The sequence below is a fragment of the Bos indicus genome, chromosome 11 (assembly GCF_029378745.1).
Source record: "Bos indicus isolate NIAB-ARS_2022 breed Sahiwal x Tharparkar chromosome 11, NIAB-ARS_B.indTharparkar_mat_pri_1.0, whole genome shotgun sequence".
Taxonomy (NCBI): domain Eukaryota; kingdom Metazoa; phylum Chordata; class Mammalia; order Artiodactyla; family Bovidae; genus Bos; species Bos indicus.
In genome coordinates this window covers 94,596,517-94,610,784 of record NC_091770.1, presented here as the reverse complement: position 1 = coordinate 94,610,784, position 14,268 = coordinate 94,596,517, and the positions used below count along the sequence as shown (strand labels likewise).

The window sequence follows — 14,268 nt, the reverse complement described above, 5'->3', positions numbered from 1 at the left end:
GAGACCCCTCGCCCTCTGGGCAGCCTAACAGTCAGTTGGTTTAGGTGCCTGGCTCCCTCAGCAATGACAGCTGGCCAGTGTCTGGGGACCTGGCCCTGAAGGTGGCTGCCAACTGAGATCTACATCCTCTTAGCCAGGACCTGGGAGGGTGAACATTGTGTCTTGGGACTTTGCCCTTTCTTGTCAGAACAGAGAATTAACATTTGTTTTGGTGGAGGTTACAGGAACATCATTACCTGACCATGACCTGACCTCAAGAAAAAAGGATTGTCACCAAGAAGTTTGCAACGATAACTACGCCCTCCCTCACTTCTCCTATTAAAGGGCTTTGCTGAAAGCTTTTGGGAATTTGGGGTTTTTCAGGCATGAGCTAATAACCGTCTCCTTGCAGGGCCCTGTAATAAACTTTTCTCTGAATTTATTCTGACGTTTTGTTATTGTTTGGCCCCTCTTTGTCTTGCGCATAGAAACTTGCATTTCAGTAACCCCCAGATTGCAGCTGGGAAGAACCAACCCTGACAAAGCGTCACTCCTATTCTCAGGGATGAGTTGCTTGTTTATTCAAATTCGTCTATGAGGGATTGTGTGAGCAAGTCTTAGGGAAGCAATAAGATGGCAGCTTTGCTGCTGTACCTTTGTTTCAGTGAACCCTGAGCACAAGGAAGTTCTCTGAGAATCCAAGTTTATTCAGGCTTGGAAAAGAGTTACTGAAACTTTGACAACAGTTAACTTTAGTAGGATTGGGATTTTTTTTCTTCCCTCTCCTTTCTCTTGTGTACTAGCTTCTGCTGCCCACCTAACTGTTCGTCTACCTCCATCCCCCCCGCCACCCCAAACGACCCACCTATCCTGTAAGCCCTGTTTCTCAAGCCATCGTTCCTCACGTATCTCCACTGAGCCATACCTCAGAATGGTTGTAGAACCCAGAAGCTATGGGAACCTTGATGAATTAACTCCTAGGAATTGGCTGACAGATTGGATCTGAGTGTGAGGAAAACAGCAGGAGTTCAGTGATGGACATGTTAAATTTGAGATGTCTGTTAGATATCCAACTGGAGATCTTGAGTAGACTGATAAATGAGTCTGGAGTTGGGAGAGGTCAGAGCTGGAGAAATATGCAGTTGACAGTGCATATTTGAAGTGATAAAACTGAAAAAGTGAAGTTGCTCAGTCGTGTCCGACTCTTTGCGACCCCATGGACTGTAGCCTACCAGGTTCCTCCATCCATGGGATTTTCCAGGCAAGAATGCTGGAGTGGGTTGCCATTTCCTTCTCCAGGAGATCTTCCTGACCCAGGGATTGATCCCAGGTCTCCCGCATTGTAGGTAGACGCTTTACCCTCTGAGCCACCAGGGAAGTCGATAAAACTGAAAGAGACTAGCAAAACACACCACCAAGAACAAGTGAAGTCCAAGGACTACACTTTGGGGCTCTTCTTTCAGAAGAGGTCAGTGAGAAGCCCAAGGAGCAGCAGTGGGACAGAGAAGTGAGATGCTCTGGAAGCCACATAAAGTGCTTCAAGGAGGAGGAAGCAGTCATGGTGTCAAATGTTGTTGAAAGTCAGGTAAGATGAGGACTGAGGATTAATTAATGTCAAGAGTAAGAGAGTCATTGGTACATGAGTTGTTTTAGAGAAGTGATGGGGTGAAAGCTTGGTTGGCATGGTTCAGGAGAGTAAGAGGTTAGGAATTGGTGACAGTGAGTATAGATACTCTTTTGAGGAATATAGCTTTAAATAGGATGAGAGGCTGTATATTGTCACCCTGCTTATTTAACTTATATGCAGAGTACATCATGCGAAATGCTGGGCTGGATGAAGCACAAGCTGGAATCAAGATAGCTGGGAGAAATCAATAACCTCAGATATGCAGATTGACACCACCCTTATGGCAGAAAGTGAAGAAGAACTAAAGAGCCTCTTGATGAAAGTGAAAGAGGAGAGTGAAAAAGTTGGCTTAAAACTCAACATTCAGAAAACTAAGATCATGGCAAATAGATGGGGAAACAATGGAAACAGTGAGAGACTTTATTTTGGGGGCTCCAAAATCACTGCAGATGGTGACTGCAGCCGTGAAATTAAAAGTCGCTTGCTCCTTGGAAGAAAAGTTATGACCAACCTAGACAGCTTATTAAAAAGCAGAGACATTACTTTACCAACAAAGTTCTGTTTAGTCAAAGCTAGGGTTTTTCTAGTCTTCATGTATGGATGTGAAAGTTAGACTGTAAAGAAAGCTGAGCACCGAAGAATTGATGCTTTTGAAGTACGATATTGGAGAAGACTCTTGAGAGTCCCTTGGACTGCAAGGAGATCTAACCAGTCCATCCTAAAGAAAATCAGTCCTGGATGTTCATTGGAAGGACTTATGCTGAAGCTGAAACTCTAATACTTTGGCCACCTGATGCAAATAATTGAATCAATGGCAAAGACCCTGATGCTGGGCAAGATTGAAGGCGGGAGGAGAAGGGGACAACAGAGGATGAAATGATTGGATGGCATCACCAACGTGATGGGCATGAGTTTGAGTAGGCTCCAGTAGTTGGTGATGGACAGGAAGGCCTGGCATGCTGCAGTCCATGGTGTCGCAAAGAGTAGACATGACTGAGCTACTGAACTGACTGACTAAGGATGAGAGGAATGGAGAGGTAGCCATGGTGAGGAGGTGGGGTTGACCTTTTAAAAACATTGCAGAAAAAATAGATTTGCATGCTGATGGTGAAGATCCAGCAGAGACATAAAATTAATAGAACAAAGAATTGGCGGAGCAGTTGGTGAGAGGGGATATGATCCTAGTTCACAGGTGGAGGAAGGGTCTTTTCAGACCCTGTGTGCAGTTCTTCATAGTAATGGGATGAAGGCAGAGTCTTTGGGGTCAGAGATAATAAGTGGATAAAAGTGGCAGAGGAGGCTTGTGAGAGTTCTCTTCTGATTGCCCGATTTTCTCACTGGAGGGGCAAGTTAAGATAATTAGTGTTAACTGAGGTTGGGAAAGTTGGAGAAAGTATGACATAGTCATTAAGGAGAGTAAAAGAGTAATGACTTAAGAAAAATGTGGTATAATTACCAAGTCACATTAAAGCTCACTTAACAGTGAGTAATTCAAATTTAAAGTTAGCACAATTGTGCGGATTTCTTTAGCCACAGTCAGGTACAGGGGTGTAGGTAGATAACTAGATTTAACAAGGATTGTGGTTTTGCCAGGGAAGGAGGACAAAAACAAAATAAGAGAGGCATGAAGGAGTCAAGGATGTTGGTGAAGGAATAGTTACAAAATAGAATTTAAGCTAGGTAAGGAAGATAGTGTAGGTTTGAGGTGGATGAAGGGCAGTGAAGAGATTGATAGAGTGTAGGTCATTGTGGAATTGAAGAATGAATTTGGGATGCTTTAGAGAAGAATGAACTGAAGGAAAGGAGGTAGGTCATGGTTGGAGCCTGAGGTACTTGAGATGTGATTATTGAGGGGGTTTCAGTTATTGGAACTGTAGAGTTCAGGTATGACCCTGGAAGTGAGTAGCTGAGATTGCTGGAAGACAAGTTCCTTGGGCAGGGAGGAGGGCAAAGAATCAAGAATTTTGGGATTTAGAAGCATCATCTAAGTGAATATGTAGCAAAATCAGTAAGACTGTGGTGGGAGTAGTGGCAGAGTGAGGGGCAGTGCACCAGGATTCATGAAGGTTAAGGAATGAAAAGCAGTAGATGACAGCAGAGTTAGGAGGAGGAATATACTCCAGTGACTCTACTGAAATCTGGAGTTTTGGAAAATGAAGGAGAAAGTTTCCTAAAGTGACAACAAGGAGCAGAGACCACCTACTCCACCTTCAGGTCAGTGGGAAGAGAAGTGGAGAGGAAACATTCACCGCTTGAGAGGGCTCACGAGGAAGCCAGCTTTTGACCACAGTAAGAATGTGAGAATGTGTTGGGAACGTAGAGGTTGAGAGTTTTGCTGCCAGCTGACCATGAGTGCTAGAAAGACGTAAAGGAGCTTCTTGAGTTGGGGAGCAGTGTAAGTGAATGTGCCAGCTTGCTGTTCATTTACCAGTCATGTGTAAAATTCACTGCACTTTAGACGGTGGACATGGTTCCTTTTTAATTTTTTTAAGTGCCAGGGTGATTGAATATTAATTCATGTAAGAATATATAATTGGCCAAATTTATAAATTCTGATGTCTGATAGCATGGTCTGATTTAGACGTGAGAAGACGTCAGGTTTTGTAGGAAAGTAAATTGATCAGGCGGGCTAGATATGTGAATTTGTTTTTAAGAAGTAGAGATGAAATTGTGTGGGTTTGTCTTTTTTATATATGTAATTTTATTTATTTTTGGCTGTGCTGGGTCTTTCCTACTGCTTGGGCTTTTCTCTAGTTGTGGTGTGCAGGCTTCTCATTGTGATGGCTTCTCTAGTTGCGGAGCCTGGACTCTAGGGTACGTGGGCTTTAGTAGTTGTGGTACACACATGGGGTCAATAGTTGTGGTTCCCGGGCTCTAGAGCATAGGCTCAATAGTTGTGATGCCTGGGCTTGGTTGCTCTGCAGCATGTGGGATCTTCCCAGACTGGTGAGTGAGCCTGTCTCCTGCACTGGCAGGCAGATTCTTTCCCTCTGAGCCACCAGGGAAGTCCTGCGTGGGTTTGTCTTAATGGCCAGGTTAAGGATTCTAGCTTTTTAGAAACATGAAAGTCTTCAGCCATATTAGAAGAACCAAACAGAGCTGTTTATTAAAATAGGAAGTTAATGAAGATGATCTGAATAATTCTTCAGAATGAGTCAAAGTGTGGTGAATAAAGCATGGTCAAGTTTAGTTCTGTACATTTTGGAGACCATCCAGGTTGGAGACCACCAGGGTTTTAGGGAAAGTGACCAAGTTATAACATATAAGACTACTCTCAAGAGTATAGTTTCCACAGTTAGCCAAATGAGTAAGAAATGAGGGAAAGTTACAGGGATGTGTTTATGGGACCTTCAAATGATTTTGCTAACAGGATACTAGTAAAAATTAAAAGAACCATTCTAAAAAAAATGTAGAATTGCCATATGATCCAGCATTTCCTCTTCCAAATAAATATCCAAAAAAAGCAGGAATTCGAACAAATATCTGTATTCACACATTCATAGCAACATTATTCACAAAAGCCAGAAGATAGAAGAAACTTGTGTCCATAGATAGATGAATGGAGAAACAAAATGTGGTGTGTACATACAATGGGATATTATTCAGCCTTAAAAAGAAAGGAAATTCTTACACATGCTACAACATGGATGAGCCTTGAAGACATTGCCAGGTGAAATAAGCCAGTCATCAAAGGACAAATATTGTATGACTCCACTAATGTGATGTACCTAGAGTAGTTAAATTCATAGAGGCAGAAAGAAGAATGATGGTTGCCAGGGGCTGGAGGAGGGGGAGGGAACAATGGCCAATTTTTTTAATGGGTTCGGAATTTTAGTTGGCAAAGATGAAAGTTTTGGAAATGGATGATGGTGATGGTTATACAATAATGTGAATAATGTATAATGCTACTGAAGTGTACACTTAATGGTAAAAATGGCAAATTTATGTTATGTATATTTTACCATGCACACACATACAAAAGCGATAAAGGATGTAGGCACTGCTTCTCTAATGATACAGATAACAACTAGCAACAATGACTTGTTTCTCCAGGAAAGAAAGGCAGAATTTTGGTATACGAAAACTGGTTGACAGGCATAGTATGTTTCCCTTGCTGGTGTGTCGGTATGTACTAGTTTGGCCTTAGTTCTCACTGTGGTTTGGTTTAGAGGTACTTGGAAACACATTTTCTTATATAGGAAGACATTTTTTTTTCTGTGTTCTTATTTGTTTTGTTTAGCCAGTGATTTTTTTCATAGATGATACAAGGATAACCTCTAGCCTTCAAAATTACTGTGAATTTTTAATATGAACTTATCTTTGAAATAGTGTATTTACTATTTGAATTGAGTGTTAGTTACTTTGGAGTCATTTTATTTATATCCTGAACTTGGCAAAAAAATTTAAATAGAGAAATTGGAAAGCTCTCCTTCATAATCTGCTAAAGCATGTTTCATGATCACATGTTTTAGTTATTTGTCCAGCTGTATTCTTATTGTCGAGACACAACAATGACTAGAAGACAGATCAACAGGAGAACATAGATAAATAAAGGCAAAAATGAAAACCAGTGTTGGATTCTTAGTAGTCTGGTGATTCTAGGCTCAACCCCAGCTCTGTTACTTAACTCTGAATTTGTTCTTAGTGAGTCTCACTTTTCTTATTTATAAAATAAGGCTACATCTACTTACCTGGCAGAGTTGTTGTTAGGATTAAATAAAATAATAAAACTACCTGTGGCAACAACTGGCATACCTAGGCATTCAGGAAGTGGTAGCTGATAGCATTATAATTATTACTTCAAAAATCTTTAATAAAACTATTTCTGAATCTAGAATGCAAACTTAGAAAGCAAAGGAATTAGCAGAAAGGTCCTTCAGTTTATACAAAGATTCACCTCAGGGTTTCAATAAGTCTGGGAGAGTCCCTGGTGCATTTGATGTTTACAGATCATTAGCAAACAGATGCCAGGAGGCAAATAAACTGTAGCTAAAGGATTTTTGAACCACTGACGATGCAGAGAAAATCAGTTTCTGATAAAGTTGTAATATTTTCTAAGTAGGTAATAGCAGGCAATGGGAAAATTTTAATTGGGTTTATAAAAGTTTATTTCAGGAACACATGAATTTCCAATTTGAGGTACACCTATACATCTGTAGCCATCTAATTTATAGTGCTTGCTTATTTCTCCACTGGGGTTAATAATATAACAACAACTAATATTTATTGTGTGCTTACTATATGCCAGTGTATCTTTAGTAAGCCTGTGGCATTCAAAGGCTTCTTTTCAATTGGATGTTTTGAAATTGGCCTTTTATCCATTTGGAGAGACAGGGTATTTAATGAATTTATTATATTCTATTTATTTTATTATGCCAAAATATCTGTTGGGTATATATAATCTGTAAGACATTTTGTAGGAGACAAAGCTAAGTAAAACATGGGCCCTGGACTCACAAATACTTATTCATTCTCCCCTAGGCTGTTCAGAAGGGGCCTGTGGTGGTATGAGGTGAACCCTGGTGTAGCCCTGGACTCTACACATGACTCTGCCACTTCTTCCCTGAAGTTTTTTCTGTCCTGGCCAGGACTAGGCTCAGTGCCCCTGTGCTAGTCACTATGATAGCATTTACCAGGCCTTGCAATGATTGCTGGTTTAATTCTTTGTATTCTGCATTAAACTGTAAACTCAGGGAGAGCAAAGACTATGTCTTATTGATCAATGGGGCCAATCACATTAGAGGATTTGCACCGTGTATAAATATTAATTTTCTAACTTTGAATGAGTGATAACTTACTGCCTTTTTAACTATGATAAAATTGTGATAGTCCCAATATCATAGCTTTGTCATGAGGATAAAATTAGACATTTTATGTAAAATGCCTGTTATAGTGCTTGAAACATGGTGTGAAAGTCGCTCAGTCGTGTCCGACTCTTTGTGATCCCATGGATACAGTCCATGGGATTCTCCAGGCCAGAACGCTGGTGTGGGTAGCCTTTTCCTTCTCCAGGGGATCTTCCCAACCCAGGGACCGAACCCAGGTCTCCTGCATTGCACACGCATGTTCTTTACCAGCTGAGCCATAAGTGAAGTCATGTGCAATTCCCCAGTAGAAGTAGAGAGACTGTCTTTCGTATCAAGGTAAACAGTGAGGTGTGAGGGCTCTTGGAACTAACACGCTGTGGTTTTTCTTTAGCTGAGTTTTTGCCAGAAAAGAAGAGGTAACTTTTTTCTTGTTGGATTCAGGGATTGTCCAAGGGCAGGAGAACTCCCCTCCTGTTCACTGGGTTTTATTTAGTTGTACTGGATCTTTCTTCTCCTCTTCCTCATGCTTATTCTAATTCTTTTACACTTTCCACTTTTGATCAAGGGCTTCCGAGGTGGCACTAGTGGTGAAAACAAAACAAAACAAAACAAAAAACCTGCTAGTGGTAAAGTCTCCTGCCAGTGCAGGGGACTTAGGAGACAAGGGTTTGATCCCGGGGCTGGGCTGAGTGCATAGTGGGTACTCAGTCAGTAGTTGTATTTGAGTAGATAATTAAGTTATCTCTTTTCACCAAATTTGACAAATGTAATGTTTCTATTAATGAAGACCATATGCAGTGATCCCACTTTGGTAGTACATAAAAGGCACAGCTGTCCTTTAGGTTACATCTGAAGTAATTATTCACATTGGAATAAAAATCTGATATTTGTGGTAATCTTTAAAAAGGTGGGGTAAAACTAATCTTAACTCCTAGAGAAATTAAATGGAAGCCTGAGATTATAACCATTAAAAACCTTCTTCAATATTTATCAGTCTGATAGATTTTTACAGATTAGTTCTAAACTTTGAACCGGTGTAAGAAACCCTAAATACTTAAATAATAGTGAAAGTTGAAAACCAGGATATTCAGTAGGGAACAAGGTAAGTGTAAGTGAATGTGTTCTTTTGACTTTTTTCCTTCTTTCCAGCACACCATCTCTTTTCTGTTTTAAATTTCCCTTTGGAATTTGACTTAGGCTTGATTTTTGGGTTTACAACAGCAGAAATTTGGTTAATGATCAGATTTGTATTCCTGTAGTGAAATTGGTTTATGAGAAATATTTCAAATTATCAGTAAGTAGTGGTATTTGCTGGTCAAAATCTATCAGCATTCTCTAGAAAGAGATGAAACTCTCTTATTTTACTGCATAATGTCAATGGACTCATTATTTGTAGGACAGCTGATGCAGTTAGTATTTGTTGATTCACTTAATTGGTAACTGTACTACATTCATAACTCTGACAACTGAAAACAATAGGTCAGTGTCTGTTGTTTATTCATAAATAGTCGCATCGAAGCAGGATATGTCTGAAAGGCAAAATATGGTTAGTTTTAGGAGAAATCTGGCACGTGAATGGTTCCATTGCTTAACATACTGAGGTGGGTTGTGCTCTCCTTTACTGAATAACGCTATTTGGATTTTCATTATAGGTGTAGATGGTGAACCGCTCCTGTTTATTAGGCTGGTTGCTGTGAATTAGTATTTGAATGTATTTTAAATGCTATTGTTGAGGGGAAAGTCTAGAATAGAAATATGGTTAAAAATTGGTGATGACTCAAAGTTTTTATGTCTTAACAGTTTTCATGTTTTGGAGCAAAAAGGTAATACCTAGAATAGATTTTTAAAGTAAGAAATTCCATTGGTGTATGAAGGCTGAATGTTCATTTAAAGTACTTTGAAATGATTTTTAAAAAAATCAGTGAATTATTCTCCATTGTAATTTCAGAATAAAATCTGCATTTTGGAATCAATGATTTTTAAAATAGGTAGTTTATTTTATTTTTATTATTAATTTTTTTTAATTGTAGTTACAGTTGCCTCACATAGTTGAGTCAGTTTCTGCTATACAGCAAATATCCCCTCTTTTAAGCCACCTCAAAGTACCAAGTTGTCCTATACAGTAATTTTTAATTAATAATTTTTAGAAGAAAAGACAATATAAATCATTTGGTTTCATTATCATGGAAAAGGAAAATGTGTCTTTTTTTAACTGTGAAACTTTTCTTTCAAAAATGTATTTTTTAAATAAGTGAATTTTAAGTCATAAATGAAATAATTTTCTAGAATGATTGCATTTAGTTAAAATGCTAAACTAATGATTCAGTTATTTTATAAAATAAAGTAGGTGAAGCTTTTTGTAGCTAAACCAGATTTAACAGGCAGTGTCCTTGAAGCTCTTTATTAGTTTAGTGCAGTCCAGTTTGCAGTTCTCCTGTCAAGAAACTTTAATTCTACATGATAAGAAAAATTAACTTCTCTTCTTGAAGATTAAAAGACAGTTTAAGTGTGTTGAGGAAGATTGAGTTTGTCCTCAAAATGTACACCTTTGCAGACTATTTTCTGAGGGTCTATATTTTTAGTATATAAAAATGGAAAGTGTCATTAGGGAAGGAGCAGTGTAATGGACTATTATTCACTTGCAGCATATTCTCATCTTCTCATCTGGAAAATTAAATCTGATTACAGCTGGGATTAACATTTATGGTTTTAGGGGAAAGGAAGATAGTATCTTAAACTCCATGAAATTGAACAATGAGATTATATCGTTATAGCTCATTTTAAAGTCTCACTTTAACAGGGCATATTTTTATTGTTGTAAGCTTAAATGTATTCACTATTTGTCTCTTATTGACTGAAATATCCTAGAGATAATGGTTGGAATTTAGTAGATGTTAAATATAACATTTTCTGCCTTGATATCTAGCATGTTAAAAGTGAAAGCAGTGTAGATTTCCATGTTAATGGCTATATTTGCAGTTTCTTTTAAATTTCCTAAAAGAGCTCCAATTGTAGAAGATTGTAACATTTGATTACTGTGCAGTTGCTACACCTTTCACAGAAAATGGAATCAGTGTATTTTTCAATAATCAGTTAAAGTGTCATGCCTTGACCCTTGAAATGGAGTCAGTCATTGGTGTGGCAAAGGAAAACAGGAGAATAATTTGGTAAGCTATGTGTTTGTGTGTATGTACACTTTTTAGTTACCAGTTTACAAATGGACCCTCATACATAAGCACGGTACTTCTATGAATTATTTTGCATTTCTGTCGTAAAAGATCTGTCTGCCACGTTTTCTAGAAACTTTAAGCCTAAGGCAGCACTCAAGGTTTTGGAGCCTGTGTAAAATAATTTATAGTGCCTTTCCAGTAAGTCTTGCCCAAACTCTTATTCTATTAATTAAACATCCTGTGGCAATCTGGTATATCTTAAAGATTTAATAGTACGTTACAGTAAAAAGGCTATTGAGATAGAAGAAAATTAGCTTTTCTTTAAAAAAAAAAAAAAAAAAAAGGCATTTCTTCTGAGAGCAGTTTTTTTGTTTTTGTTTTGCTGCGAAGACATAGGCTATTAAGCATGGTCATGTCACATCTACTCCTGAATGGGACTATGCTCTTGGGAGTCCTATACTGTAAACTGTCTGCTTTAAATATGGAAATGCTTTTGTGACCTCCAGTGGAAGTGGCATACATGTGTCAGTGTGGGGTCAGTGTCTTGCATGGTCACAGTGCTGAGAAAAGGTGGTGTCTCATCAGATTGACATAATGCAAAATCTTGTTCTAGAGCCAGCTATCTCTTTTTAGCCTTATGTGGTTAAGTCATGTATAGACTCTTCCATACCATACATCTTGTTAGCAAGGTATTTTAAATACTTTTCAACAAAAGGATTGTGTTTTCCTGGGAGATGTTGAAGTTGATTTTTAATTTTTTAAATAATTTGTTAAATCTGGAGAAATTTGCTGATAAAGAAGGGTGTAGTGCATTACTATATTAAGTTCTTAATTTTCTATCAGAGGGACAATTCTTAAAGAAAGCTTGACATATGCTGATAACTATTCTTACTACCAATGCCTAAACAAATTGTTAATTTTTCCTTTTTTCCTTGGTAGTACTCTCATCTTCAGATTTTTGCGTTGGAAGTTAGCTGTTTGGTGACACTGCATTTGGCAGTGAGGGTATGAATGTGAGAAGAAATTTTGGAGCATTAGCAATTATAGCATTGGATGGTGGGTAAAGAAATAGATACATAAATATTAGACTGATGCACAGTTTTCCAGTGTATGTTATTTTCCATATAAAGATATAGAACATGTCATAAAATGTTCCCAGACCATTTAAAACTCAAAGAAATGCAGCTGATGCAATGAAATACATAGAGTACTTGTAAAAGCATACAGACACGCAAGTGGATTGCTGCCAGACAGAAAATTTAAAGGCGGTTTGCTGAACTGCAGGGTGCTAGGTTTTGTACATGTGCCATGCTGAAACTGTTAGTAAGGCGGGTGTTGTGTGGCTTGAGAAAAGCAGATTGTATTTGGACCTTTTTAACTCAGATGTTTCCAATGTCGATATTTTGGTGACATTAAGGCATTGCAATTGACTCAAATGTGAAAAATGATTTCAACCCCCTGTGCAAAATAGACATTTAAAGAAAGTTCATACAATTTTTTTTTTTTTTTAGTTTTTGTGTTAATTTTTATAAAATGGCTTTCATAGTTTTATTAACTGTCAGACTGGATCTTTGAGCTAATTGAATGGAACTTTATAAGTTGGGCTTTAGTTTTAAAAGGCATTGCCTTTTTTTTGTTTTTAATGTTGCTGTTGAGAGTGTTAAAGACCTATGAAGTTTTTTTTGTAAATCTCAGGGTCTTACAGAAAGGGAATCAAAAGCTTTATGCTTGAGTCATTGTAAATAATAATCCATGTATTATGTTGGAACATAATTGTGTTAAAATCTGGGAGTCCCACTCTAGGGTTAGTCTCAGGACAGTTGAAGGAATTCAGTTGATGGAGGTACTTAGTTGATGCTGCCTATCATTGAGGCAGTGTTTAGAATAATCTGGTTTGAATGGCCCCCATCTTGGAGTTCCATGGTCATTTTTACTTTCACTGTATTAAAACAAGTTGATCTTTTTCATCTATTTTCCTTCTCTTTTTACAAGTCTATGTATATATGAATAAAATGCATTTAAAAAATCACAAAATTATTAATGTAGTTTATTGTTAACATGGTTGGCTTAGTTGGTTAAAGAGATTTAAAGACCTTCCTTTTCCTACTTATAAGCAAACATTTTTAAAATTGAAGAATATACTACAAATTTTGGTTTCTGATATTCATCCTCTCAGAAAATGGTGATAAAAAGTAGTTTTTTACTTTATTCCATCTTTATTTCCATTGATATTTTTGTGGTTCCCAAGAAGCAAACTATTGCATAAAAGAGGACTTGATATTAAAGATTTATATGTGAGTCATTTTTGTATGAAGTTTTCTTGTTGAAGAGCTAACTGTTCACCACATGACAACTGGAAGAAAAAGAATAAGCCTTAGATTATTTTGTGGCTTTTCCAGCCTCTGTATTACTGTGTCCATCAGTGACTTAGAGCTGCATTTTCACAGGGAGTGTGGGGGGTGGGTCTCAGTAGCAGATTTTAAATCCTAAAATACCAGTTATTTTTCTGGACAGAGTCATTTATGTATATTTTAGGAATTAGAGCCCTCTTTTTGGATCTTCTACTCCACCCCCACAGCACATTTTAGGGGTTTGCTGGGCTTGTGGCTGTCTCTCTGCATCCTGCTGGCAAGTCCCCATTCCCCCCTCCCCCATCCCCACCCCCGCCCCGTACCTAGTGCTTTTCATGCCACAAGATTGTGCCTTCTGGCCTCCTGTCACAACATCCACAATCCTTGTGTGTTTTCAGCAGCTACTTCCTCTGACTTACCAGAGCAGCCCTGCAAGGTACTGCAATGAGGATTACTCTAGAATTCTACTAGTACTGGTCTAGACATATCATTGGTGTCTTCCTAGTATTTGCAGATGAGGGTAAAGAAATTTGTCCCTAGTTTTAAAGTCAATCAGAAGACACTTTAAGAGCCAAAGTAGTGTACAGGTAGTTTCAACTTTTCTGCACCACCTGTTTTGGGAAGTTATGCTTTTTGTGTGACCTTTTGAATATTCCTTTTGTTATTAGTCTTGAGTGTTGAAAAATGACATCCATTGACTTGAAAACTAGCATTTCTAAGATTTAAATGTAGTTTGTGAATAGGCCCATAATTTCCCCCCCTTTTTGATTTTTTAATTGTAGAACAATTAATTGCATTTTTATCTTGTGACATGGAGGACTTTGACTTTCACATAGATTCACTTTTATGGAGAAGTAAATTGATATTTTAGAAGATAGATATGACAACTGAGTAGTATATACTATGGGGACTGTGGTTGGGGACCTTCAAATATTGTGGTTTTATGAAAGCATTTTGCATTGATACATAATTTCTCAAATAGATACTATTCTGATCACTCTTCTTAATGTGTCTCTGAGGAACCAGATCTCTCTTTTTAGAAAAGACTGAATGTTTCCCTAATCAATAGCAAATGGAGTGCTAATAGCTTTTAATTAGTACACTTCTATATTGATTTAGAGATGATGGCATTGGGTTATCCTGCAATTATGTTGAAGAATCAAGTGACCACTTTCCTGATTCCATTTTAAACAGATTGGTCATGAAAAATATCTTCACCTATGTATTTTTATAGTTTCTGAGCAAGTCTAATCTCATATGATATTTTGTTAATACTGACAAGCTAAAAGTGTATTGTTTTCTTTTGAAAAATTTCATCTATTTTCAAGAGAGCA

The 14,268-nt window shown here is 37.8% G+C and overlaps 1 protein-coding gene across 8 annotated transcripts in view; it reads left to right on the top strand.

Annotated features, from left to right (window-relative positions):
- DENND1A (DENN domain containing 1A) overlaps positions 1–14,268 on the top strand; it is a 531,199-nt gene that overhangs the window by 130,225 nt on the left and 386,706 nt on the right. The gene's annotated exons all lie outside the window — the stretch shown is intronic.